This window comes from Chlorocebus sabaeus, chromosome 9 (assembly GCF_047675955.1).
Source record: "Chlorocebus sabaeus isolate Y175 chromosome 9, mChlSab1.0.hap1, whole genome shotgun sequence".
NCBI classification, from domain to species: Eukaryota; Metazoa; Chordata; class Mammalia; order Primates; family Cercopithecidae; genus Chlorocebus; species Chlorocebus sabaeus.
This window is the reverse complement of record NC_132912.1, coordinates 86,151,911-86,179,241: the sequence shown is the minus strand read 5'-3', so window position 1 is coordinate 86,179,241 and position 27,331 is coordinate 86,151,911. Positions and strand designations below refer to the sequence as shown.

Here is a 27,331-nt window from a genome sequence, read left to right as displayed (position 1 = left end):
TCTTTACCAGCAGTTACAAAAATAAATAATCTTCATTTGGAACAAGGTCTCCAGTTTTTCACCAGGATAGTGAATGAACAAAGCTACATATATCCTGCAGAGTTGCTACACACACAAAGTAAAGGATATAGGAATTGCACTAATTAACAACAATGGGACATATCATTAAACATCAAGTAGAACATTCAGCCAAGATGATGAATACATTATCTGTAAGCTAAGATTAATTTGTTACTGAAGAAAAAATTAATAACTTTAGTGTGATGAAGTGCACAGTGTTTATAAAGTCCTTAGTAATGTACAGCAATATCCTAGGCTATTAAATGTTATAAGTATTAGCAGTAGCAGTATTGGTAGCATTATCATCTTTTCAAATTTTAACCATAGAGCCTACATATATATAATGATAACATGATAAATAGGAATCAGCTTTTACATTGGTTTTGATGGTTCACACTGTCTCAACTCATGGTATCTTGTTAGCAAAAATGCCTCTATTGTCCAGTTACGCCTGATTTTAGTCTGGTATACAATTAAATCTAATATGTGGATGCACATTAACTGTTTGATTAGATTTTTGGGGGGATGGGTTTCTGCAGACATGAGTCACTGCTTGAATATGCAATATACTAATCCAGTCAATCACCTTGATACATTTAGTTGTTTTATTTTTATAATTATCTGTAACAGGTTTATCAGTCAAATTTGTTGGTTATACTTATTGGTGTAAATGAAGAAATACTTTTTTTGTTCCCTCCGATCACTACCTTGAAATATGCTCATTGGAATCTCTTTTTCCCATCACTTGACAATAACTCCAGCCAATCCCCAGCAGTCTAGCAATTTCCAAACACAGTTTCAACAAAATTGAAAGACAATAAATCTATTTTTGGTAAATTAGACTTACTTTCAGGTTTTAAAAAGGTCTAGTTGCATGTAAATTAAAACTACAATTTTGCAATCAAATTAAAACATTTTCCCTACCTGTTCCTCATCCCAGTTCAGAACTGAAATGTAACAGGAAGACCTGTGGTTGTTTATCCAGATTTTCCTCTTTTGTTTATGGCTCCGTTAAGATTGTAATGGCGAAAACAAGAATTGTACCAGGAAGAATTAAAAGAAAAGAGAAAAGCGATTTTTTTTTTTTTTTTTTTTTTTTGAGACGGAGTCTCGCTCTGTCGCCCAGGCGGGAGTGCAGTGGCCGAATCTCAGCTCACTGCAAGCTCCGCCTCCTCGGTTTACGCCGTTCTCCTGCCTCAGTCTCCCGAGTAGCTGGGACTACAGGCGCCTGCCACCTTGCCCGGGTAGTTTTTTTGTACCTTTTTAGTAGAGACGGGGTTTCACCGTGTTCACCAGGATGGTCTCCATCTCCTGACCTCGTGATCCGCCCGTCTCGGCCTCCCAAAGTGCTGGGATTTTACAGGCTTGAGCCACCGCGCCCGGCCTTTTTTTTTTTTTTTTTTTTTTTTTTTTTTTTTTTTTTAATAATCTGATCTTTATTTCTATTGAGAGGCAGGAAACCAAATGCTGCTTCTGTCAGGAAGTGAATTTGTAAGTTCTTTGTAACTATGTGCTACCTATTTGTTAACCTGAGTAATTTCTTCTCCTGCTGAGTTCTTGCAAACACTTGCCAGTGGATACCTGAAGCCTCTTACATCTTCTGTGGCATGCACTTGGCCTATATATAGCATATTCACTCATCTAAAGTGGGAAGAATAATCTGGCAGCTTTTCTCTTTCCCCATCTTGTCATCAAAAGTTGCCTCAATGAGCATGTAGCCTTTAGAATTTTGAAAGCAAAAAGCAGGTAACAACTGGCCATGTTTAACTTCATCTTGAAACTCTTGAGGACACCTGTCAAACTTTCCCCAAACTTTCTCATCATGTATGGTTCCATTGCAGGATGGGTGCAATGCTGAGTGCCAGCACAAACGGGATATCCCATTCTTTCCTTCTCGAAATTGCCCCCAGTCTTTTTGAGCTCTCTTCCTATTTGGAAGGAGAACTAAAGCAAGTTTAGTAGAGAAAATAATTGAAAGCACTCTCACTTAGGCAACTAATTCACTGTCTGTATAATTCTTAGAATGCCTAGTCCTCCCTTTACATAAGGGTACAGGTAATTGAGGTCAATGAAGGTTGGAGAGTCACAAAACTTGTCTGGCTACATTTTATTAAATCCTGCAAAGACTTAACTATTCTTCTATAATTTAGGGGATACTCATCATTTAATAGGGAATGAACAAAAATCTGAGATATAAGGAAATTCTGTATCCACTCTATATATGTATAAATTATACATAGAAAAATAGTTTAGAAGAGGAGTTAATATCAATGCAAAAATAGGAATTTTAAAGCTGCAAATAATACATAGCGTAAATATGTATAAAGATTCAGCAAAATGTTAGTTGACACAGGGGGCTAAATAAGCTTGAAGTTTAAGAAAGATAAGAAAAGAACCCAATATGCATAAATCTGGGGACAAAATTTGATATTGCTGTTAATAAAAAAAAGGGAGGGACATCATATTGAGAGGTTTCATTAATAAAACGTAACAAATTATGAGAACAAATAGTCTTCTTATAGTTTATCTGGTGAAGCATTTTAATGAGGCATAGCTGTCTGTTCCATTACCGAAAGAGTTTTCTTGTGTGTGCTCTGGTGGATTTTCATACGGCTACACTGAAAGATATTCCCAAATGTCTGACTAATAATTCTATTTATAGGCAACTGTTCTGAAGATTTAAAGTAAGGAGAATGAGGTTCATTCGGAAGCAGTGGGGAAAAAAATGGCAATGCTGGGCTTTGAATTTTATGGATGCTGTAGTTGTTATTTTGCATTTAAATAAGTGTTTTAAATGCCATGTTTTGTAGCTATTGCAGTTACTGCCCTCATCTTTTTGCCCAGCAAAAAACCCATTAAGTTATTCACTGAGATTGATTCTAGATTTTTCATAAAATTAATAACTTTGCTACCGGTTTCTCAAAAATGAGTAGAAATGCCTTTTCAATGCAAATGCCAGTTTTTGATACGGTGAAAGTATTCTGTCTGTAGTGACTATTTGAACTTTTATGGGCAACTGGACATTGAGAGATTTAGCATATGAACTACGAATAGATTTATCCTTAGATTATCTAATACATGTTTTCCATCCTGCAACATAAAACCTGATCTCTTTTTAAAGTCTTGGTTGTTCTGAAAAATGAAATGAAATTATAGTAAATGGTATTTTGACTGGGGAGAAAAAAAAATTCACGTTATTTAAGAGAATGGATGCTGGCAATTGCCTGTCTACTGTTTATTCAAAGCTTATAGATTAGCAGCCAGATGTGGCAGAAAGTTGGCTGATTTTACATTCACAACAAAAACGATGCTGTGCTTAATGAACGGAGGTTTGTTATCCCACTAATAAGTAAAAGGAACATGAAAGCCCTTGTGTTTAATGCTTATGCAAATAAGCTGTTTGCAGGTGGCTTTTGGGCAGGACGTAAAATATTTTCAAAACTGGGTCAAGTTTTTCAACCTCAAAAATTACCAGCAAGAGGAAAACCTCCTAAAAACTTTATTATGCTATTTCCCAAGTAAATGAAATGACAAGTCACTTATCATTTAATAAATTACATATGAAAATTATTTTCCTTATGATTTCATCAATCAATAAATAAATTCTAGAGGATTCTAAATATATTTATTTGGCACATTTTTTTAATGTGGTATCAAATTTTGTGGATATTCTTTTAGAGAATCAATTTCTTCAAATGGCATTGAACATTTAATGTAAAATGCCCTTCTTGAACCATACATGTTTATTAAAAAATATTTTATATAGGTTATCCATTAAAAAACAATTTTCTATATATGTAAGCATTTATGATAACTGCTCACTATTTTGGTCCATATTTATTTATCTACCTATTTATTAAACAACACAAATATTACACTTTATAAAAATAAAGGCCTAGTCTAATATTACTCTATGTCAGAAGTAAAATAATTCAGAGAAGTCTATATTAAAAGACAAGATAAAACAGAAAATGATGAGAATCACAAAACCATTGCAAAATTTTCAGCTGTGACATTTACTCTCCATGTGGCCTTAGGTATCTTACTCTCTTATTTTAACCTCTCTTTGATGACTGTAAAAATAATTTGTTACTAAGAAGCCCTCTTGCTTTAGTAGCTGTGTCTATAGAATTAAGAACATAATTCACAAAAAGTGTTTGAGTCTTCCTGAAAACCTTTTAAAATATCAATTAATCATTGAACAATACACAATCGCCTGATCATTTGCTAAGAGGGGGTTGCATTCTCATCTCTGTTCACTCTGTCCTTTCTGAGACTCATCTAGGTATGAGAGCTAGAAAAAATATTAATGTTTAGTAATTCAAATTTTCTCATTCATGAATCACTTCGGCAGTGCAAAGAATACTTTGTAATTTCAAAAGGTGTTTTTATTAATATACTTCTACTATTCTACCCCAATCAACAGCAACTTTACCTAAATCATGAGACTGCTGGAACTGCTAATTTTTAGAAATAAAAGACATAAGAACCACTATTAAACCTTATGAATCCTCTATCTACAATGAGAATGTCCATGAGTCAGCTCTTCTGACCCTCTGGCCAGTGTTCTGGAGTTACTGATCTGCAAGTTTCTAACTGAACTCTAGCTTGGTATGTGAGAACAGCCTTGGGTAAACCAGTAGAGCGACATTTAAGTCTTGACGTTGCCATTAATGATTCACCACCTGTTGCAAGTTCAATAAGTTATTCAGACACCAAATTGTTGCCACAGAATTCATTGAGATGAACTAAATTAGAAAGATTGGGTGTCAATAAATGTTTGCTAAATCAGAATTGTTAATGATAGAAATCCGTATCTTAACAAAGTTGAGAAATCTTGTCTTCTTAATGTGTATTTATTGACTTCCCAGTATATGTCTTAGAGAGGAAACATAGCTTCTGTCATGTATTATGAGAGTGATAAGGAATAATAAACCACAGTGATTGAGAGACAGGGAAAGGCAGGGGGACCTAGAGACACAGTAACAGAAGATTAATTGACTAATGAAATAAACTTTAGATAAGAGAGCACAGAAGAGGTTCAAGAGATGAAACCATATATTCCTCTCTATCTGCTCCCACCATCAAGGGAATTAATAGCATATTTTATAATGGATCCCTGATAAATATTAGTGTATAATTAAAAATATTAGTGTATAATTAAATAATTAGTGTACAAGTAAAGAAAAGTTGCCATAGGATGGAATATTATATTTTCTTGCATGTCTGCTTCAAGGCTGAATCCTAATAGTCGTGTATGTAGGTAAATTATTCTTCTTACAGCAACTTTTGGGACGTGGTATTTGGTGGGGTATAAAAAGCAAGGGGTGTAGTGAGGGTAAAGTGTAAGTACTTTGATCTTCAGCCTTGAATATATTGGACTTGGGATCTCAGAAATCTTGGGGATAAACAGTGGATTAAATCCATAAATTCATAAAGTGTTGGTTATACAACAGGTAGAAACTATGTTCTACTTTTGGAGGGATAGTCTTCTTTTCTTAAAAAAACAAAAGGCCTTAAAGGTTTTATATATATAGTCTTTTTTATTATAACAAATACTATTTGCTTTTCTTAAAATGAAACAATCTGCACATACACAACTCCACTCTGAAGAAAGGCAATTATTTACATAATTATGCAGAAATTCCTATAATTATGTAAATAATTGCCTTTCTTCAGAGTGGAGTTGTGTATGTGCAGATTGTTTCATTTTAAGAAAAAAAAATATTTATTTATTTGATTAACTGAAGTTCTGGATGCTTAAAACATGATTAAAATACACAGATCAACTATCTGTCTGCACTAAGTGTAAATGTCTTGTAAGAAAATCAAGTAATAAAGACTACAACATTTATTATTTAACTGTAACTACAGTGGGTAGTAAGAAGGCAAAACCCAGTGTGTTGGCTTTCTGTAGTTAAAAAACCCAACTTTTGGTTAGGAAATACCATTATTTATTATATCTAAATTCATCAAGTTGAATCCTGTAAAAGGTTTCCTGTTATCCACTCATCTTCCAACTTCTGAAGTATTCTTTAAGTTACAAAGGAGAAACCTAGACACTACATTTTCTAGGATCTTCCAACTTCTGAAGTATTCTTTAAATTTCAAAGGAGAAACCTAGACACTACATTTTCTAGGATCTCAGTACAAGAGAGCTCCAGGTGAAATTATGCTAAATAAGGCCACGAGTGTAAGATGTGGATGGCATAAAGAAGAGGTTTAGAGCGTTTTTCTGGTGACCTCCTGTTTAAGTTTGACAAGCATCTGAAATCATTGTTAGCAACTTTTCCATAATTATTGCATTTTCTGCCTTTGTGAAAATAGCAGCAATTTTTGTTTTCCTTTCTTTGCCTATGCACACCATCTAACCAGGAGATAAGTCTCATTCTTAGTCCCTATATTAAATATCTTTTTACATGAAATACATAGATTGGAATCTCTTTCGGACCTGTTCCTCTCTGATATATTCTTCAACTCTAAGATGAGTTCATACTCATCTTCTGAAGACCTTTGGAAATGGGAATTCTTTTCATATTAGATGTTGGTAGAGATAGAGGCCCATCCTTTAATAAACATCTATGTGCCAGAAAATATACTAGGCACTTAGATATAGTATTCAAGTAACTCACACAAACATATCAACAACACAACAAAATATCTGCATAAAATAATAGTTATTATATCCCTTATATGGAAACGGATTCACAGAGAAAGTTATAGTAGCACCTGTAAATAGAGGATTCAAGAATTAAATACCCATCTGTCAGACTGACTATAAGCTCTTTCTTTTTCATAAAATGCTAATTTCTCTCCTGCTTCTAATTTTCTTATCAAAATTGATCATCTATTGTTATTGCGTCTATGGGTGGGTAATGACTCCTTGGCTTCTATTTTGTTCTACTGGATTACTGTCTTCTTTATTTTTGTTCTAGTGTTTACTGAGAGTCCTAATTAATTAACCTGGCTGCTCTCACTTACATCAGCTCACCATTGTTTCTTCTCCCAGCTCATAATTTCTGTAACAGAGCTCTAAGCAATGATAAAGTTCTGCTATATGCTGCCAGCCTCTCTAGATCCAAATGCCTCTTGCAGGCCAAGTTTACATGCATGTGTTTAAAATCTTATTGAATCTACATACACAGTCTTCACATGTTTTCCTCTTTGAAATAATAGCATTGTGAGAAGAAAAAAAATCTTCATTCTTTTTAAAACTAATTTAAGATGTCTAGGTAATACAATAACACTGCAACAAACAAGAAGTAGGGGAATATTTACCTGGTATTTCTGTCCCTCATTATCATTCTCACTCATTATAAAATTGGTATCTGAAAAAAATCTTGCTATAAAAACAAAAAGTAATGTATAGAGAGTATAAACAAAGAGTTTGCTTCACATCATAACCATTACCCATCCCATTGCCAAAGGGAAGATTGTACACTACATGATTCCGGGGAGCAGCTTTCACATACACTATATTGTGCATGGCACATGCAAGAGTCCCCATAGTATTACCCTCCTTTTGCTCTTTGTAGACACACTCACAGATGATCCATACTCCCTGACCTGGAGTAGCCAGATAAAGAATTGCATCAATTTATTATCATTCTTTCCAGACCATTTTATAGGTATTCCCACTATATATTCCTTCAAATAGAAAGACTTTATTCTGTAAATCACATCTCGCTGTACACATTTTCTTCTGAAATCTGAGTATTTTAATTTCATACAGTTTCAACTGTGGGAGTACCTGGCAGACTGATCTAACTCTCTTTAATCTAAAACACTCATAAACTAGCACAGAAACTTGTCATACCATTACACGTTTATCCATTGCTCTAAATTATACAGTTTTTCCTGAAACATCTATTAATATTGCAGTTATTCAAGATGACTGTGAGCTTACTATTTGCCAGTGATGGCATGAGCACCTTGGTCTCGTCTAGTATCTGGCATTTAATAGGACCATTCTATTTATTTTCCTAAACTCTGGCAGCAAGATTAGCTCTAAGCATATTTTTTATCAGAACAATTGTCCATCTTTAACTACATGTGAGGAAAGTACTTTCTTATATTGTATTACACATTTTTATATGGCCACAGAAATCCTTACTTAATCTGACAAAATTAAGATGGATTTCTTTCTCCTAAGGTCAATGAAAAAATCATTCTCTACTGTTTCCATGGAGATGTTTCTCCTTTTCTCAATTGCCAATTGTCTACTGTGTGTCCTGGGTTCCATCTTTTCATATGTCATGAGGATTCTCACCCCAGCATTCTGCTTCTCTGAATCAAAGCCCTTGACTTTTCACTTCTCAATTGTTTTGCTTGTAATTTTTTTCTTTTCTTTATTTTTTTATCCATAAATGCTATGAAAGTGTATGTAAAAATTTACCCATCTTTTATTTTGTATTTGTTTTCATATTTTATTCACATACCAAACTATACAGGAAATGAATAGAAGCAGATCTTTCTTAGTAGGAGGTAGAAGTAAAATTTTGTTGAGAATAAAAACAGAAAAAAAGAGAATCCAATTCCATATCACCAGTTTGCTCCTGAATGCCCAATAAGTTTCCACTTATGAGCTTGCTACTGTACACAACACAAGAGCTTTTAAAAAATTGTCCAAATGATGGTGGTTAAGAGTGTACTTTAGGCTAGGGTACTTTAAAAAAAATGTGTCATCATCACTTTTGCCATCAAAAGTTAATTTGATGTATCATAATTGTTAAAGTTGAGTAGGGTTAAGGATTCTTCTCATTCTGTGGTTTCCTTATAAACACAGTTTCTAATAAATGTCTAATTTTTTTCTGTGAAATTAAATCATTAGATATTGCTGAATGTCTGTATATTTCTTACTTTTCTAGAATCTAATTTTTAAATACTTTCTTACATTTTTCCTTCACCAAAATCTTAAAACCCATGCGGCTGGTGTCTATTATTTAAATTCTGTGAAGTATTTTATTTGACTTTGTGTTTTTAGTCTTTTCACAGAAATCCTTTTATTGTTATCTTCTTTTCCAAAAGCACTTATTTCATATCTCTTTTCCATACGTATCTTCATTAGCAGGTTGCATTTCAGTTTCTTCAGTGCTTTTGTAGATGATAATATATTTTACTACATCTGCCTTCACAACACTGTATATGCTCTGATGATCAGGTCTCTCATTTTCTTTTTTTAAATTCTCATCCCTTTTGGGACTCATGACAAAGTAAAAGGCAGATTTTTTTCTCACCTGGCTTAAAAGTAAAAAGGCTTCATATGTTTCTCCTTTGATTCTTAGGCCCAGCATTTCCAAAAACAAACTAGTACACAAAACATTAGTTGTAATGATACTACAAAAAGTTCAAATACTAGTTTTTGGCTGCTTTCTGTCTATATTTTTCATCTAGAGAAATTTTCTGTTATGAAGTGTGGAACTATTCACTATATGTTAATATCTTCCAAATGAAGTTTCCAAACTGATATTTAACTACATTCTCTTATATTCAAACATAGTCTGAACTATTGTCTGTTGTGTCTCTAGATCAATATTTATAAAACTAGATTGTTCGTGTAATTTTTTTCCTTTGCTAACTTTCAAGATCATATCAAAAATACCACTGTTGATTCTGTTTTTTTTTTGTTTCATTCTTTGAAACTGTATTGACCTTTTTCCTCTTCTTTCTTTATCATTTCCTGTTATCTCATCTTTGTGAGTCTTCCTATTAATGTTTTTTTCTTTTTGAATTATTTGTTAATTGACAAATAAATTATACATATTTAAGGTGTATTACATGATGTCTTAAAGTATACGTACATTGTTCAATGGCTAAATCAAGCTATTTAACATGTGCATATTTAATATGTGTATTACCTTGTAATTGGGTCCCTTTAGATTTCAGTACCTTAGTATTTTTAGTGACTGAGATAACAAACAAACAAAAAAAACGAAGTCGGATTAGGCTGTTGCTTGCTTGCACAGAAGCCAACATGCCTTGTTCTCACAATACAATTGCAAACTGCTGTTGTACTGTTTCTTTGTCAAGCAGGAGAAGATAACTTCAAGGTAACAAAAAACATATGCAGAAGGAACGAATGCCTATAAGGATGTTGCAACTAACTGCTGAGGCCCAGAAGTCTGGTTGCTCAGGATGTTATCAGAGATTAAAGAAACACAAACTTTCCCATTGGTTCCCTAAAACTCCCCCTCTTACTCTCTAGCTGCAAACAACAACAACAACAACAAAAACAAAAACCTCTCTGCTTTGTCTTATTGTTAAGACTTATCTGAGAGATCTTGCCCCGTTCCCACTTTGGCCAAATGGAATACACTTTTATCTATCCCTAGACATTGATGTGTTAGTGTTTGGCTTCAACTGAGCATCAGGTACATGAGCCCGAATATGGGCCTCTACAACATCTTCACCTACTTACTATTTTGTCTCTGTGTGTGGTGAGAATACTTAAAATCTACTCTATTGGCAATTTTCAAATATAAATGTATTGTTATCCACCGTAGTCACCATGATGTGCCATCAATTTTTCAAACTTACTCCTCCTGGCTAACTAGAATTTGGTGTCTTTTGACCAACATCTCTTCAATTTCCCCATGCCCTAGCTTCTGATGACTACCAGTTAACTCTCCGTATCCATGAGTTTTACTTATTTAAACTCTACATATAAGTGAGATGATGTCATGTTGGCTTTTAAGTGCCTGGCTTATTTCACTTGACGTAAAGTCTCCCAGGTTCATACGTGTTGTTGCACATGACAGGATTTCTTTCCTTTTTAAGGCCCATTAACCTTTTACTGTTACTGATCTGTTACTGAGGCAATCCAAACTTATTCAAACTTATTGGACAATTATATGTTATTTGAATAAATTGAAACATAACAGCTTATAAAGGGTCAAATGGTAGTAACAACCTAAGAAATAGGTTTGGAATATTATTTCTTAGCTTAAAAGATGAAGATAATACTGGTCAGAGTCTTCTAGGCTTGAATTCTGGGCTACTTAGAGTTTATCAAGTAAATTGTAAAAGGATAGCCAATCAATATTTCACATGAATTTCTGTATGAATTTCGATTTGGCAAGAAAGACTGTGTAAACAAAACCACTATTATCTGTGAACTACCTAATGTGGAAAGAAATATCCTTAAATAAAATCTTGAAAAAGTATATTACTCAATGTTTTTCCTACAGATATCCCATATGTTGTAACTAATTATAATATTTAATTGAATACAAAATCTTTCTTAAGAAAATATTTTATTCAGTTTTAGAATGTTAAAGTTTCTCCAATCTAATACATACAGAACTTCTCTAATCTTTAAAAATACTGCTTCACTTATTACTCATGATAATTGGGCCACATACATAATTAAAGCATACCATTTATTATTTCCCCGTGTAAAAGGGCATCTGGTTCCCCAACTTAACTTCAAACTGTAATTTTAAACAAATTATAAAGTGTTTTGAAACATTAATGTGGTTAATTGTCTTATCTATTGTCTGTGTTCATCAGGAGCTGTGACACACACAAAGGAAAGTAATCAGAGGAAGGAAGAGAAGAAGCTAAGTTCAAGGGCATTCATTAATCATGCCTTAGATGACTGAGCGTTTTATTATTTTCCCAAGTAAGCTGAGGCTGACAGTATCATGAATCGTTTACATACCAGTATTCAAACATTCCATTTTTAAATTGGGAGGGGGTAAGTTTTAGAATAGAATAATGAAATTCCCTCCATTTCCTCCTAGTGTACATAATTAAGAAGAACCTAATGGAAACATGAGGTTCTAAGGTCCATGCTGGAAACAATAATCAGAACTGTAGGAATTCTCTTATGGAAAACATTAATAAGAGGAAATTCTAGCAATAGAATTCATTGTTAAAACTGTAAGTTACAACAATATTGCCTCTGCATGCTGACTGTAATCCTCTGTAATCTTCAAAGGCAAACAGGGACAGTAATAATCTTTTCATGTATTCTTAACTTTCTTCTCTGAAAGGCTAGAAAATGTCTTATATATAGCACTCATACTGTCATTTAGTCAAACCCAGTTTCTATTTTTCTTCAACTTCTAGATGAATGGATGCTAAGTCTTTCAGGAACAATGTGAATTTCCTAAGTATCTGTGGACTACATCTCCTATTTTTACTTCTCGAAGTTTCTCTCAAAGTGTGATAAAGAGTTTCACTCTATTGGTACTGTTAACTGCCAACCACTTTGAAGGCCTCCTCCTCCCCTTTTTTTCTTTTTCCGCACATGTAGGCAAGCAGTAAGAAAACTCAGAGTCCCTCTCCCTTGGCTATGGCAGGGAAGTTCAAACCATTTAAATCCTCACCTATTGGAGCTGAGGGTCAGGGACTCACTTGGATCTAACCCTTAACCCCATTAAATACCAGAACTCCACTGCCTCTTCCTTAAGTTTCACTTCTCACTGAACCTGAAGGCTTTTTGTTGTGGATTATTTTGCCCTTTAGTAGGTAATAATACCATGTAAGTAATAAATTTGTTTCATTTCCTTTCAGTCTTGATATCCATAAATTACTAGGGGCAGGAATGGTGTAGAGTTGCCTAGTATTCACCAAATAAAGTAAAAAAAAAAAAAAAACACGCACACACTGAGAGAAAAATCTAGAGAAACATCGTTGCCACACTAGTTTTCTTGCTTGCTCCTGATAAATATAACTTTCTCTATCCACGAGTTCAATTAACAACTTTGGATAGGAAATATTCATAAGGAAAAATGGGTGGGCTGCATGAAAGGAGAGTGTTCTACCTGACTTTATTCACTAATCAGAATATGCCTCAAAACTGGGTAGCAAAAACTGAGCTGTGGGTTTTGAGAAAGATTCCAATAACAAGAAAAATGTACAAACATTTTTATTGTTGTTGATCCCTAAGCAATACAGCATAACAACAATTTGTACAGCATTTACATTGTATTAAGTATTACAAGTAATCTAAAAAGGATTTAAAATACATGAGAGAATATAAGTAGGTTATATGCAAATACTAGGCCTTTTTTTTTGGGGGGGGGGGCGGGGGGACGGAGTCTCGCTCTGTCGCCCAGGCTGGCGTGCAGTGGCCGGATCTCAGCTCACTGCAAGCTCCGCCTCCCAGGTTTACACCATTCTCCTGCCTCAGCCTCCCGAGTAGCTGGGACTACAGGCGCCCGCCACCGCGCCCAGCTAGTTTTTTGTATTTTTTTAGTAGAGACGGGGTTTCACCATGTTAGCCAGGATGGTCTCGATCTCCTGACCTCGTGATCCTCTCGTCTCCGCCTCCCAAAGTGCAGGGATTACAGGCTTGAGCCACCGCGCCCGGCCAAGGATTTGAGCATCTGCATTTTGGTATCTGTTGAGGGATGGGAGGTGGGGCGGCAGGTCCTGGAATCCATCCCCTATGGATACTGAGAGACAAACATACATAGAAGCTACAAAAGTGAATTACTTATTTCGCCTCTTGCTGTTGACTTAAGGAAAACTATGCACTGTATCATCAGTATAGAGAGTTCTTGAAAAGCCTAGATCCTCCCAAAGTTTGAATGGGTTTTGGAAATAGTGAGATGTGGTGTTAGCTCAAATAGAGAAAAGAGAAGCAAACCTCTAGGGAAAACCATTTCCCCTTTTAGAAGCAAGTTTGAAGTGGCAGATGACTATTCCTTTTTCTACTGAAAATATTTTCTTGGGCTTCCTGACAAGTAATGTGAGTTGCAAAAGACGTTGAAGATTGGACCAAGTAATGAAATGGAATCAGGACATGGTTTCATAAAATAAGAGTGTTTTTTTTGTTTTGTTTTGTTTTGGTAATTTATTTATAGTTTCTTCCTTTTTTTGTTTAGTTTTTTAACTTATTTATATTCCAAATAAGGTTTGCCATTTAATTAAACTTTTTATTTTGCCTCACATATCATTCCTATGGCTTCTTAGGTTTAATAGGATAATAAAATTTCTAAAGCAGACTGGTCTATGGTTTCCTTAAATTAAAACTGCCTCTTTTACCAAAGTTACTAAAGACAAATATAAATAATCATGACCAACATATAAAGATATGAATGACATTTACAGAGAATAACTTTACTCAGTTATATAGGGTTACCCATAAACAAAGGGAATTTACTAGCTTCAATTGAAAAAAAAATCTCATGCCATCTATGATATTTACTTCTGTGATCTCCACATTCAAAGGAAAACAAACACAGATTATCCACATAGTTAATCACTTTTTATTTTACAAATGCTCTGTAAACAAAATGCTTCTCACACCTATTCAGTACAATTAAAACACAATAATATAGCTTTGCCAAAAGGTTTATTCCAAAGTTATCAGTTAGATTTATTAACTGATAAAGATGCACAATTTAATGTGAATGTTTCCTTTAGTGAATGTACAGAATTCTCTCAAAGTTAAATTATTCAAAACATATCTAAACTCACCTAACTCAAAAATGTAGAATTCTTATACTCAATATCTGCACATTCTCACATAAAAAATATAATCTAAATGTTATTTTTAACAATGTAAAATTTGTTTCTCTCTTTGTTATTGCCAAGATTCCACTGACTGTTGAAATATAAAAGAAAAACAGCATTAAATCAGGTGTGATAAAATCACCTTTTTCTGTTTATCTCCACTACTGGCATTTATTGGCACTTGGAAACTATTTATAAACTCATATTCTTATTGCTAACATCAATTATTATGCAAATACTTGAAATTTTTACTGACTTCATAAATAATGCATGAAAGTCTATAGACTTCAACTAGTGAGCATTATCTTTTGTGGTTTATAAATACAGAATACAGAATAAGGTATAGTTTGGATGAGTCTGAACAACAGATGTTTCTGCTTTATGAATTCTGGTCAAATCATTTGGAAAGAGTTTTATTTATACAATAAGCATCTGCATTTTGGAAAGTTAAACTAAAAATTATTTTGTCATTTTCTCTAATAGCTTGGGACCTACATAAATCTATTAAGTTGACCACAAATAGAACTGAAAATGATAGTAGAGATGTTTAAAATAAGTTTGGACAGTTTTTACACATGTAAATCTATAAAATACCTTTACCAAAATATAATATTTAAGAAGAATTAATGGAAATTATACAGTTATTCCAACTCTAAAGTTTTATGACACAAATATATTATTTAGATAGTATCTTCACATTAATTTTGTTTAAAAATCTCCATTATGTTTTAGAGGGGATTTCAATGAGAATATGTATTCCCCATTACATTTTATCAAGCTGAAAACTGATTATGGAACTTTTTGTAGGTACAGAGCAAGTTTAATCCATTTAACTCATGCCAGACTTCAGGTATTTGTGAATAACTATCAAGTATTCCTTTAATAATTTTTCTTTACAGGCCAGTCATCCTTACTTCCTTCAAGTAACTGTTAATTTGCTTGATGCCAGGAGCTCTAAATTATGTAGAACTCATTTTGCTAATTTCCATTATAATATCTATTTTGTACAAAAATTTGCTTCCTCAACACCCACAGTTCAGTTTTTGCTGCCCAGTTTTGATGCATATTCTGATTAGTGAACAAAATCATGCAGAAAACTCTTTTATTAAAAATAACCAAAACATAGTTGGGAGGGGGTGGTTAGGGCATATATTTTTGACCTTTATTTATCTCTTAGCCAATACTAAGTATTTTCACATATAATCCTATAAAATGCTTCTCCATGTTACACTTGAATACTCAAAGTTTTGAGGTTATATATAGAATTTCACAATTGCCTTTTTATTTCTCTATTCAACAAATTCTACCACTTAGACACTGGCTTTCTCTGTTTCTTCTGTGATAGTTGATAGAATTTTACCTATATTTACCCCAATAAATGAATTATTCAGCTATATTTTGCACAGGGGTCCTGCTAATCTTCTTGTATTGTTCCAATTTTAGTATATGTGCTGCCAAAGCAAGCACCAGCTATTTCTGAAGAACTGATATGTACTACTAAGAACACAAGATAAAGAGAATCCTAGGAATAAAGTTGATAAGCCAATTTTTAAAATTCTGTTTCCTATCCTTTCCTTTTCCTTCTTGTCTTCCATTCTAGAGCTGATTCACAGGAATCCTTCAAACACTTCTTGAATAGGTCTTTCTGGAGTCCCTTCAAAGTTCCTGTTTATAGATGCACATAAGATATGAGAGGGCCAGAATTTTTCATGAGTCCAACTCTTTTGTTGGAACTCAAGAAAAGAGACTAGATTGGAGAGTAGAACTAGATTTTTTGAGTCATGTTTTAATAATGACTACTCTGCATGTACACATTTAGATGCTGTCCCCAGTTGAAGAGTTCTGTCCACTGTCAAAATTCATGTCCACCTGGAATCTCAGAATGTGAACTTATTTGGAAATAAGATTTTGCAGACGTAGTTAGTTAAGATGAGGTCATACTAGAGTAGGGTGGGCCATAAATCCAATCACTAGCGTCTTTATAAGAAAGAGAAATTTAGACACAGAGACACAGAAGCACACAAAGAAGAAGGTCATGCAAAGAAGGAGGCAGAGATAGGAAGAAAGCAGCTACAAACCAACCAGAAGAAGGATATCTGAGAGCCCTCAGAAGACTCAGAAGACTGGAAGAGGCAAGGAAAGTTCCTTCCCTAGAGCCCTCAGAGGAAGCTCCGCCCTCAGTGGAAGCACCTTCTAACCTCCAGAACTATGAAAGAATACATATCTGTTATTTTTAAGCTGCCAGGTTTAAGGTAATTTGCTATGGCAGCTCTAGAAAACAAATATACACAGGATTCTTCTTACGAATAGGTCTGAAGGAGATGTGTATATACAAATTTATATATTTATAAACATATAACAGATTTATGTATTTATAAATATAAAACAGATTTATATAATTTTATAAACATAAAATAGATTTATATAGTTTTGTAAATATAAGTTTAATTTTTAATTACTAAAATTTTTTCTGTAGGCTCTCAATTAATAAGGCAAATACACAATGGCCAAACAGAATAATAACTGCCCTTTATTATTGTAAAATAATAATACTGCTTTTTACTTATAGATTATAAAGAATTACTGTGAGCAATTTAAAGCCTTTTCAAAAATGGTTTGAAACTAAATCTATAGTATTCAAACATAATTACAGGACATTTCTTGTTTGAAATTATTTATCCTATTATACTTTATATACAATATCCAATTTTATATTTCTACTTTAATATATTCAGCATTTAGCTCTGGACTCAAGATTATCGAACCATAGCCATTTATTTCAATTTCATATTTTGTCTTCATGTAGAAAATCCAAAATTTTATTTAAAATTTGGAATTCTCAAATTCTTAAACATGAACTGAGAAGAAAACATAGTATGGTAACATCTTAAAATGTTTAGTAAAGTTAATGCATCACATGTAATATATCCAGAATCATATTCAACTGATATTTAATAAATATATCTGTGGATTATTCCTTTGAAGTAATATTTTAAGCATACACATGCATAGAGATACAGGTACATACATGGTTCAATATGGTGTTTTATTCCTTGCCTATAATTACATGGGTAAAAAGAATACATATTTATGCTGAAATGAAACCATTTTGCTTTCTAAAAAGAAACTCAGACACACATTTCTAAGTGCATTGACAGCAAATGCTAATACATTTACATACATTATTTTGTCTTTTGACCTTTTCAAGCAACATCGTGCAAGGATATGTAGGTTACATTTGATCAGTTTTCAGATGTTTTGGCAGGTTTTGAGAAATTTTGTTTTATATCTTTGATAAAGTTTGACTGTGTCCCCACCCATACATCATCTTGAGTTGTAATTCCCATAATCCCCATGTGTTGTGGGAGGGATCCAGTGGGAAGTAATTTAATCATGGGGGTGATAACTCCCCTGCTGTTCTTGTGATAGTGAATTAGTTCTCACAAGATATCATGGTTTCATAAGGGGTTTTTCCCTTTTTGCTCAGCACTTCTCCTTCCTGCTGCCATGTTTCGAAGAATGTGTTTACTTCCCCTTCCAATATGATTGTAAGTTTCCTGAGGCCTCTCCAGCCCTGTGGAACTGTGAGTTAATTAAACCTCTTTTCTTTATAAATTACCAAGTCTCAGGTATTTATAGCAGCATGAGAATGGACTAATACAGAAAACTGGTAGTGCAGAGAGTGGGGTGCTGCTGTAAAGATACCCAAAAATGTGGAAACAACATTGGAACTGGGTAACAGGCAGAGGCTGGAAAAGTTTGGGGGACTTAGAAGAAGACAGGAAGATTTGGGAAAGTTTAGAATTTCCTAGAGATTTGTCGAATGGTTTTGACCAAAATGCTTAAGGTGATATGGACAATTAAGTCAAGGTTGAGGTCTTGATGGAGATAAGGAATTTGTTGGGAATTGGAGTATAGGTCACTCTTGCTATGGAGGGAGACTGGAAGCATTTTTCCCTGCAGAACTTTGAACTTGAGAGAGATGATTCAGGGTATCTGGCAGAAAAAAAATTTTAAGTGCCAAAGCATTCAAGAGGAAGCAGAGCATAAAAGATTTGAAAATTTGCAGCCTGATGATGTGAGAGAAAAGAAAAGAAAACCTCATTTTCTGGGGAGAAATTCAAGCCAATAGGGAAAATGTCTTGGGGACATGTCAGAGACCTTTACAACAGCCCCTCTCATCATAGGCCTGAAGCCCTAGGAGGGAAAAAGGGTTTTGTGTCCCTCTTCCCACAACCCATGCAGCCTCAGGACATGGTGCCCTATTTCCCAGCTGCTTCAGCTCCAGCCGCGGCTAAAAGGGGTCAGTATACAGCTCAGGCTGTTGCTTCAGTGGTATAAGCCCTAAGCCTTGGCAACTTCCACATGGTATTGGGTCTGCAGGTACACAGAAGTCAAGAAAAGAGCTTTGTGAACCTCTGTGTAGATTTTAGAGGATGTATGGAAATGCCTGGATATCCAGGCACAAGTTTGCTATGGGGGCAGAGCCTTCATGGAGGGCCTCTCCTGAGGAAATGCAGAAAGGAAATGTGGGGTTGGTGCCCCCACACAGCACTGTCTGGTGGAGCAGTGAGAAGAGGGCCACCATCCTCCAGACCCCACAATGGTAGATCCATCCACAGCTTGCACTGTGCACCTGGAAAAGCCACAGACACTGAATGTCAGCCTGTGAAAGCAGCTGAAGGTGGACCATACCCTGCAAAGCCACAGAAGCAGAACTGCCCAAGGCTGTAGCAGCTCACCTCTTGGAATGGCATAACTTAGATGTGAGACCTGGAGTCAAAGGAGATCATTTTGCAACTTTAAAGTTTAATGACTGCCCTATTGGATTTTGGACTTGAATGGGGCCCGAAGCCCCTTTGTGTTGGCCAATTGCCCCTGTTTGGAATGAGTGTATTTAACCAATGAGTGTATCACCATTGTATCTAGGATGCAACTAACTTACTTTTGATTTTACACATCTGTAGGCAGAAGGAACTTGCCTTGTCTCAGATGAGACTTTGACTTGAACTTTCAAGTACATGCTGGAATGAGTTAAAACTTTGGGGAACTGTGGGAAGGTCATGATTGTTTTTTGAAATGTCAGTACATGAGATTTGGGAGGGACCAGGGGTAGAATGATACGGTATGGCTATGTCCCCACCCAAATCTCTTCTTGAATTGTAGTTCCCATAATCTTCACATGTCATGGGAGGGACCCAGTGGGAGGTTATTTAATCGTGGGGTTGGTTACCCTCATACTGTTCTTATGATAGTGAGTTCTCCCTAGGTATGATGGTTTTATTAGGGGCGTCTCCCCCTTAGCTCAGAACTTCTGTTTCTTGCTGCCATGTGAAGGACATGTTCACTTCCCCTTCTGACATGACTGTAAGTTTCCTGAGACCTCCCCAGCCCTATGGAACTGTGAGTTTATTAAACCTCTTATCTTTTATAAATTACCCAGTCACAGGCATTTCTTCACAGTGGTGTGAGAACGGACTAATACAATCTTTTTTAGCTTTCATTTTTTAGTGATGCAATTCAAGTTAAAGGAAGAAGAGTGTGGTAAAAATCAGCCTTGTTAAGACTTCTATAAATCATGAATTCAGCAGCTAATTGAAAGCACAATTTTTTACATGGTACAAAACTATCTATTGCAGATGACTAATTTCAACTCTATCAAAGTGACAAAAAAAGAGCCATCAACATCAGCCCTCCTCAAAAATGTGTGCACTATTTTACTAACAAACAGTAACACCTAAACAATGAACAATATTAGGAAGATAAAAACCCATAATGTAATATACTATTTGACAGTCAAGTACTTTAACAATGTCCTATCCTCTCTATTACCTCTGGATACTTTATTCTTCTGCTAACATCAGCCCTCCTAATCTTTCACATTACATTCCTATATTGTAGCATTTCAGAATTTTCTGCCTCACAGTTGGAATGTTACCAGATATTCCTCAGTGTATGGACCACCTGCTATTGCTCTCAGCTCATGTTTGGATAAAACTGGTTTATATAAACTTTTATTTTTTTTTTCTGGTAAATGAAAGCTAATTTGCAATATGTTTCCATGGGAAAATTCTAGGCATAAAAATCATATAACCACATCTAAAATTGCTAAACAACATTTTTAAAATACTTAAAATTTAATGATAAATCATAGTCATAAGCCCATAAAATAAAGTAATATCAAAATGAAAATTAGGAACACAAAAGTATGTGCTACAGGGAAAAATATAATCCAAAAGTTCTCAAACAGTCTACAAAGTCTATAAAATGTATGTATTGAGTTTCTACTACGCATTCAGCACTGTTTTATGACCAAACATAATAAAATATTCTTGTTTTAAGTGGAGAAGTTTAGGCTGTATATGGGATGTTGTTACAATACGTCAATGGCCACTGAATAACAATAAAACTCGCATTCTGTTCTTATGAAGGCATGTTTGTAATGGCTACTGACAAATGAGACTCTATTTTACAATAGGGTGTGCATTTCTTATATATGTTTTGTGTATCTCTGTTATTTAAAGGATGTCTCTCCGTATGCTTTTCTCTTAAGATTCTGTTCTACTTTACTTTTAGACAACTAGCTTTTATTGTTTATTCCGTAGACTCTCTATTTGTTTCTCACCAATCAATGTTGGGCATGAAGCCAGGCCCAACAGAAGCCCTTAGTCCATGGAGAATTACTTTTTTTCACACTACCATAAGAATTAATATCTTAAAAATTTTCCAATATGTCAATGTAAAACTTAGAAAAGTTTAATCATTCCACATTGCCTTTGGCATTAAAATTAAATATCTGGCTTAATATATAAAGCCTTTCACAGTTTAGCTTAATGGCAGCTATCTTCTTCCCATACAATTCACTCAACCTCAAAACTTGAAACTGCATATCCATTCATGGTTCTTTGCTTTTTTCCCCTGCTTACCAGGCTGTATCTAAGTTATATCAGATAGATTACTCAGTGTTATCTCTTTTATACACCCTCTGTCATGTTTGCAGAGTGAATCGTCTCTATGGCTAATAGTTTATATAAACATCTATCATAGCTTATGTTTTTAGTTATATATTTACTTGCAGAACTTGTTCTTTGATAACAGGCATTCACCATACATACCTCCCTCTGACTTCCTTCAAAACATACTTCAGTGACTGAACTCAACAGGCACTATAGCCTAGTAGTAAAAACAACATATTCAGGGGCCAAGATTCTTGCCTTTGGATCCCAGGGCCATGTACTAGCTGTCTGACCTTGAGCAAGTTACTTACTTAAACTTTCAGTATCATAAGTTTCATTACTAGTGTGTTCATACTAGTGTAGAGCAGGTTCTTAATGTTGTTTCATTCAACAGCCTTCCATTGTAACATTGATGAGAAAAAACAAATAAATTCCTGGTGGGAGCCACTGTATGTATGGAGTTTGCCCCTTACCCCCATGTCTGCGTGGGTTTTCTCTGGGTACTCTGCCTTCCTTTCATATCTCAAAAATATGTATGTCATGTTCATTGGTTGTCTACATGGTCCTAAAATGAGAGAGAGCGAGAGAGTCTGTGTGTGTCTGTGTGTGTGTGTGTGTGTGTGTGTGTGAGAGAGAGAGAGAGAGTGCCTTTGATAGAATAGTGTCATGTACAAAGTTTGTTCCCACCTTGTTCCCTGAGTTGCCCAGAAAGGCTCTGGCCACCTGCGACAGGAACAAGAAGGCAAATAATTACCTTACTTGTTTTTATTAATCTTTCTTAAAAGTACATATAGCTCATATTTACTCCAATATTTCATATTATAAATATTTTCATCTTTATTTAGAAGCTTGATGCTTTCATGACAAGAATTACATCATAGGAACTTAACTCTTGTTTATATCAATTAGCCTATGATCAAGTTTGTTCCTATGTAAGTTGTTTTGCATGAAGTCATAGTTGTCAAGAACCTATTGAGGATGTTAAGTGAGTATTTACAGTATAAAATTCTTAGGTTATTTGGAGAAAAATAACTTAATATAAATAGTCCTATAATGTAAAGATTTCAGAGACTGACATGAAGGCAGTGTTTTATGAGGATGTTAGAAAAAGACAGGTGAGAGACAAAATAGAAATAAGAAAAAGAAATATTAAAACCATTCTTTCCAAGAAAGAATAATTTCTATATGTAATCATAAAATTGTAGTATTGGATGGATTTACTGAAAAATCCATTCCAGTGCTCAGATGAAAGAACTGAAGGCCTATGAAGTCACACAAGTTTAAAGCAGATATGGGAATAAACTCCTATTTCATTGGTCTCTTCACCCATAGATTTTTGTGTTATCCTTGACTAAAGTCTGCAACATGTTTTCCTTATGTTGTATCTTGCTCTTAATATTTGTAGGCTTTCTGTGACCCTTTGTTGACTACTTGACTTAGCTCTTTCTATTTGTCATTAGTTTAAATGTATATTATAAGCCTGCATTGAAGTTTTTCAAAATAAAAACATACAGAAGCTGTTCCTTTCCACAGATGATTTGAGGAATAAAAAGGAGAAATAATACAGTCTAATTTCAATATTGAAAGAGAGATCAGTTGAACTAAAACAGAAGAATAAACAGGGTATAAAGCAGTCCACTAAGATATTCATGATTTCATACTGAACGTTTTAGGAATTGTGATTTCTTAACTAGATTCACTTATTTATTTAATAAACTTTTACTGCATACCGCTATGTGTCCGACTCATCTATTGATTAGCAAGATAAACATGGTTGCTACACTCACAATGCTCACATTTTGCTAGATAAATCATAATTTTAAAAATCATCATAATCATCATAAAACTTGAAATAGGGACAATGGATAGTACACATTGATGTACTTTTGTGAAAAGAGTAATATTACTATATTTCAGGTTTTAAATGTCACTTCAGAAAAATACTTGGAGACAGTTGGAAGGAAGGTAGAGTATATGCAAGGAGACAAACAAGATGCTAATGCAGCAGGGCACCAAATACCAATAAATAAACACTAAAACATGGAGCTGGAATCCCAGATTTTTGCAGAAGATTAAAAGAGAAGCCTTGAGAGACATGTATTTGGGATAATAAACAGAATGTCATCATGCATTTAATATAGGGAGTGAGGGAATGAAAGGCATCAGAAATAACTTTCATCTCTCTGGCTTGAGAAACTAGGTAGATGATGGTGGTATTTAATGAGATAAGGAAAATGGAGAAAAATATGTTTTATCGGGGTAGAGAGTTGAAGTATGGTGTGAATTTTGAACAACCGAGTTTGAAGTGCACTTGAGGAAATCCAAAGTGGTGGGGGTGGGGAGTGTTAAATAGCCAATCCTAATTAGAAATATTCATTGAAAAATGTATTTTTAGGAAAAATCATGACATTAAACCTAAAAGAACATATTTTGAATAATACCATTTATATCAATGCCTGATAAACAAATAGTGTGTAAATGATTCTTTTTTATAAATTATTGATCATTTAAATATTATTAGAACATAGAATTTCTATTTACATCACCTGCTATAAGAGTGATAGCATATTAGCCACTGGTATTCATGCTCAACTATGCAATTTAAAAGCAACACCAAAGAATATTCTTCATTGTGTTCATAAACTCTCTCTTAAGCAAATAAATAAAGAAAATGTAACGCCTAGCAACATTTTCTAGCAATTATTCTTCTGCAATGCATGAGTATATATTTGTACTATGGTAGCATTAAGTTCAACTCAGAAAATCATTTATGCACAATAGCCTATCTTTCATTTACAGCAGATCATGTCTATTTTCTTTACTTTTTGCAATTTTATATAATGTTATCACAAAAAAAAAAAAAAAAAAGAAAAAGTGGTTGTGTTTCTTGGTTCTCAGCACTGCTGTTTATCACATCCGTGTCCATAGTAGTTTTTCCATGTGTGGTTTAACTACCAAGTTAACCATTTGAGATTAGACCATCTCTTGGATTTATGACTCTGTGCCTATAATATTTGAGCTGCCTATAGGTCTTTGTAAGCATACATAGCAATACATGTTGTCCACAACAATCGCTTAGATATTAAATAGGTGAAACCTCTGGAATTAGGCAAACTGTGTGCAAATATTAAATATTGGTTAAGACCTTGAGAAACTTTTTTTCAACTATCTGTGCATCTATTTCCTCACCTGTACAATGAAACCAATGATAAAACAGAACCTCCCCATTTAGACTATAGTAAGAATTTAATATTTAATTTTTAACAAATTCTTATGGTAAAGACTTAATATTAAATTCTTGACAAATTATTATGGTAATAATGTTTAATTCTTACCAAATTCTTATGATAGGGATTTAATATTTAATTCTTACCAAATTATTAGGGTAAGAATTTAATATTTAAAATATTCTTTTCTTAGCATATACAAACTTCTTAGAATACTTACTAGCATATGACAAAACCTTAGGGAAGTTTAACAATTTTATTATAAATTAGATTGCTTAATATATATTTATGTTATATGAGTTGAGATAGTTAATGCAAATAAAAAATAATGTTCACTGGGCATCTTTTTATGCTACTCAGCTTTCAATTTCTCATAATATCTCAAAGAAAATGTAGCTAGTATTTTTCAGAAGTGTTCTCCAAATGTACGTAATAATTTTTGTCAATGTTGAAAATCTTTAGGACTTTTGTAAAGTCACCATTTAATGAGTTAAACTATTGTTATTAGCATTTATGTCCTAATTTTTGGAAGGAAACACACACACACGTATACATATATTGACATCCTATCTTACTTGACCTAAAACTGCACAAAAACTTATATTTGCTGTTTATTTTGCATTGGCAATGCCAGTTTTCTTCCATTTGAATACAAGTCATTTGAAAAATTCCTTACATCCAAGTTCTTCAGCTCCTATTTGTTAATCTTTTTTTTTCTTTGTTTCTTTTTTTTCTTTTCTTTCTTTCTTTCTTTTTTCTTTTCTTTTTTTTTTTTTTTTTTGAGATGGTCTCTCTCTTTACCCAGGCTGGAGTGCAGTGGCGTGATCTTGGTTTACTGCAAACTCTGCCTCCTGGGTTCAAGGGATTCTCCTGCCTCAGCCTCCCCCAGTAGCTGGGACTACAGGCACGTGTCACCACACCCACTTAATTTTTTTGTTTGTTTGTTTTAGTAGAGACAGGGTTTTGCTATGTTGGCCAGGCTGGTCTCGAGTTCCTGACTTTGTGATCTGCCCGCCTCAGCCTCCCAAAGTGCTGAGATTACCGGCATGAGCCACCTCGCCTGGCCTATTTGCTAATCTTGATCTTGTTATGTATCAGTTGTTGGGTTGCTCCATGATTTTCACATTAGCTCCCTTTAGTTTGTATTGTGTTGGTTTTTGTTTTTTTCATAAAACACTAAAAATGTTTACATCATTTTAAAACATTTCAAACATAAAACGATATCCTAAACAGCTTAACAGTAGCTTCCACATGTTGGGTATTAATATAAAAACTTTTAAGTTTTTTTATAAGATCAATCAGTCTGTTCATATCAGTACTCAATAATGAGAACATTCACATGTTCAACTCCGTTCAGTCATTAGAGAAGCATATGTAAAACATATTCCAAGTAAAGAGACATTATACAGATAAAAAGCTAATAAGCTGAGTGAATGCCAATAGGCCAGTAAATATTGATATAGGATGTTGCTTTGATGTTACCAATTTCATTTTATATATTGTAAGGACTTCCGTTTACTATTAGAGTAAATTTCAAACTATATAATCTAACATTAAATATCATTTGCAATCTGAACTCAACAATTCAAAATAATTATGTTTCACCAACTATAATAATAATAAGACAAAAAATAATGGCTATTATGTATCAGTAAGCAATCTGAGACCTAGTTAGGATACATAACTTCTCCAGCGTCATAGTGTTAGCTGGTGAGAGAGCCAGGAGTTGAAATGAGGTGATCTGGCCTCAGAAACTTTGCTGTAAGCCTCTAAATATATTAACAACACTATGCCAAATCCTTACCAGGAAGCATTTCACCATCTTCCAGTGGGAAGCCAAGTAAACGTAAACTTTTAATAAAACTGTCTGAGTACTGTCAGAGAGGTATAAACACTTCTACCAGTCAGTAATTTTTTTCACCATCCTGGAAGACCTCAAGGTCAAGGATTATATTTTATTTGACTTTGTATTCCCAGAGCCTCCCATGACACCTACCCCATAGAGGACCCCATTAAATGTGTGTTGTTGTTTTATAGCAAAGTGATTTCAAAACAGTAGTAGGGCTAGAGAAAAAAAAAAAAAAAAAAGGCTTTACAGTATATAAGAGTGACATTTGAACTCCATCTTAAAAAATAAATATAAGTACTCAAGGAAGAGATTCTGAGAAGAGGACATTTGAGACAGAGAAAACAATATGTGTAAACCAGACCTGAAGTGGGAGAAAAACAGATTTATCTAAATAATAGGCGTTTGGATGTAGGGAAGCCAGAGACAGTGTCAGGAAAGATTCTGGACAGGGGTTTGTGGCAGTTTAGGAAGGAAAACCTTTATGTCAGGCTTTCACTTGCACAGCCAGGGCTCTGCTGTACTGGAATCAGTAGGCGGAACAGGTGCAGTTTCAAGAAGCTCTCCAAGAGCTGGGAACACCCTATTTGTGCCTCAACGTGGTTGAAATTTAGTCTCTCCGTTTATGAGCATTGCAAATTTTAATAAAATGCAACAAGGGCACAGTTGGGGACAGGTTATAAATGACTACAACAAAAGGAGATTTTAATATCAAAGAGTATAAAATTAAGTTTTCAAAAAGTTCAAAACAGAATGCTTATAAATATAAAATAAATAAA

General features: G+C 34.2%; 1 protein-coding gene and 1 pseudogene across 6 annotated transcripts in view; both read right to left on the bottom strand.

The window, feature by feature from the left end:
- PCDH15 (protocadherin related 15) overlaps positions 1–27,331 on the bottom strand; it is a 1,804,329-nt gene that overhangs the window by 624,685 nt on the left and 1,152,313 nt on the right. The gene's annotated exons all lie outside the window — the stretch shown is intronic.
- Positions 15,898–15,990, bottom strand: LOC119628173 (U6 spliceosomal RNA; annotated as a pseudogene).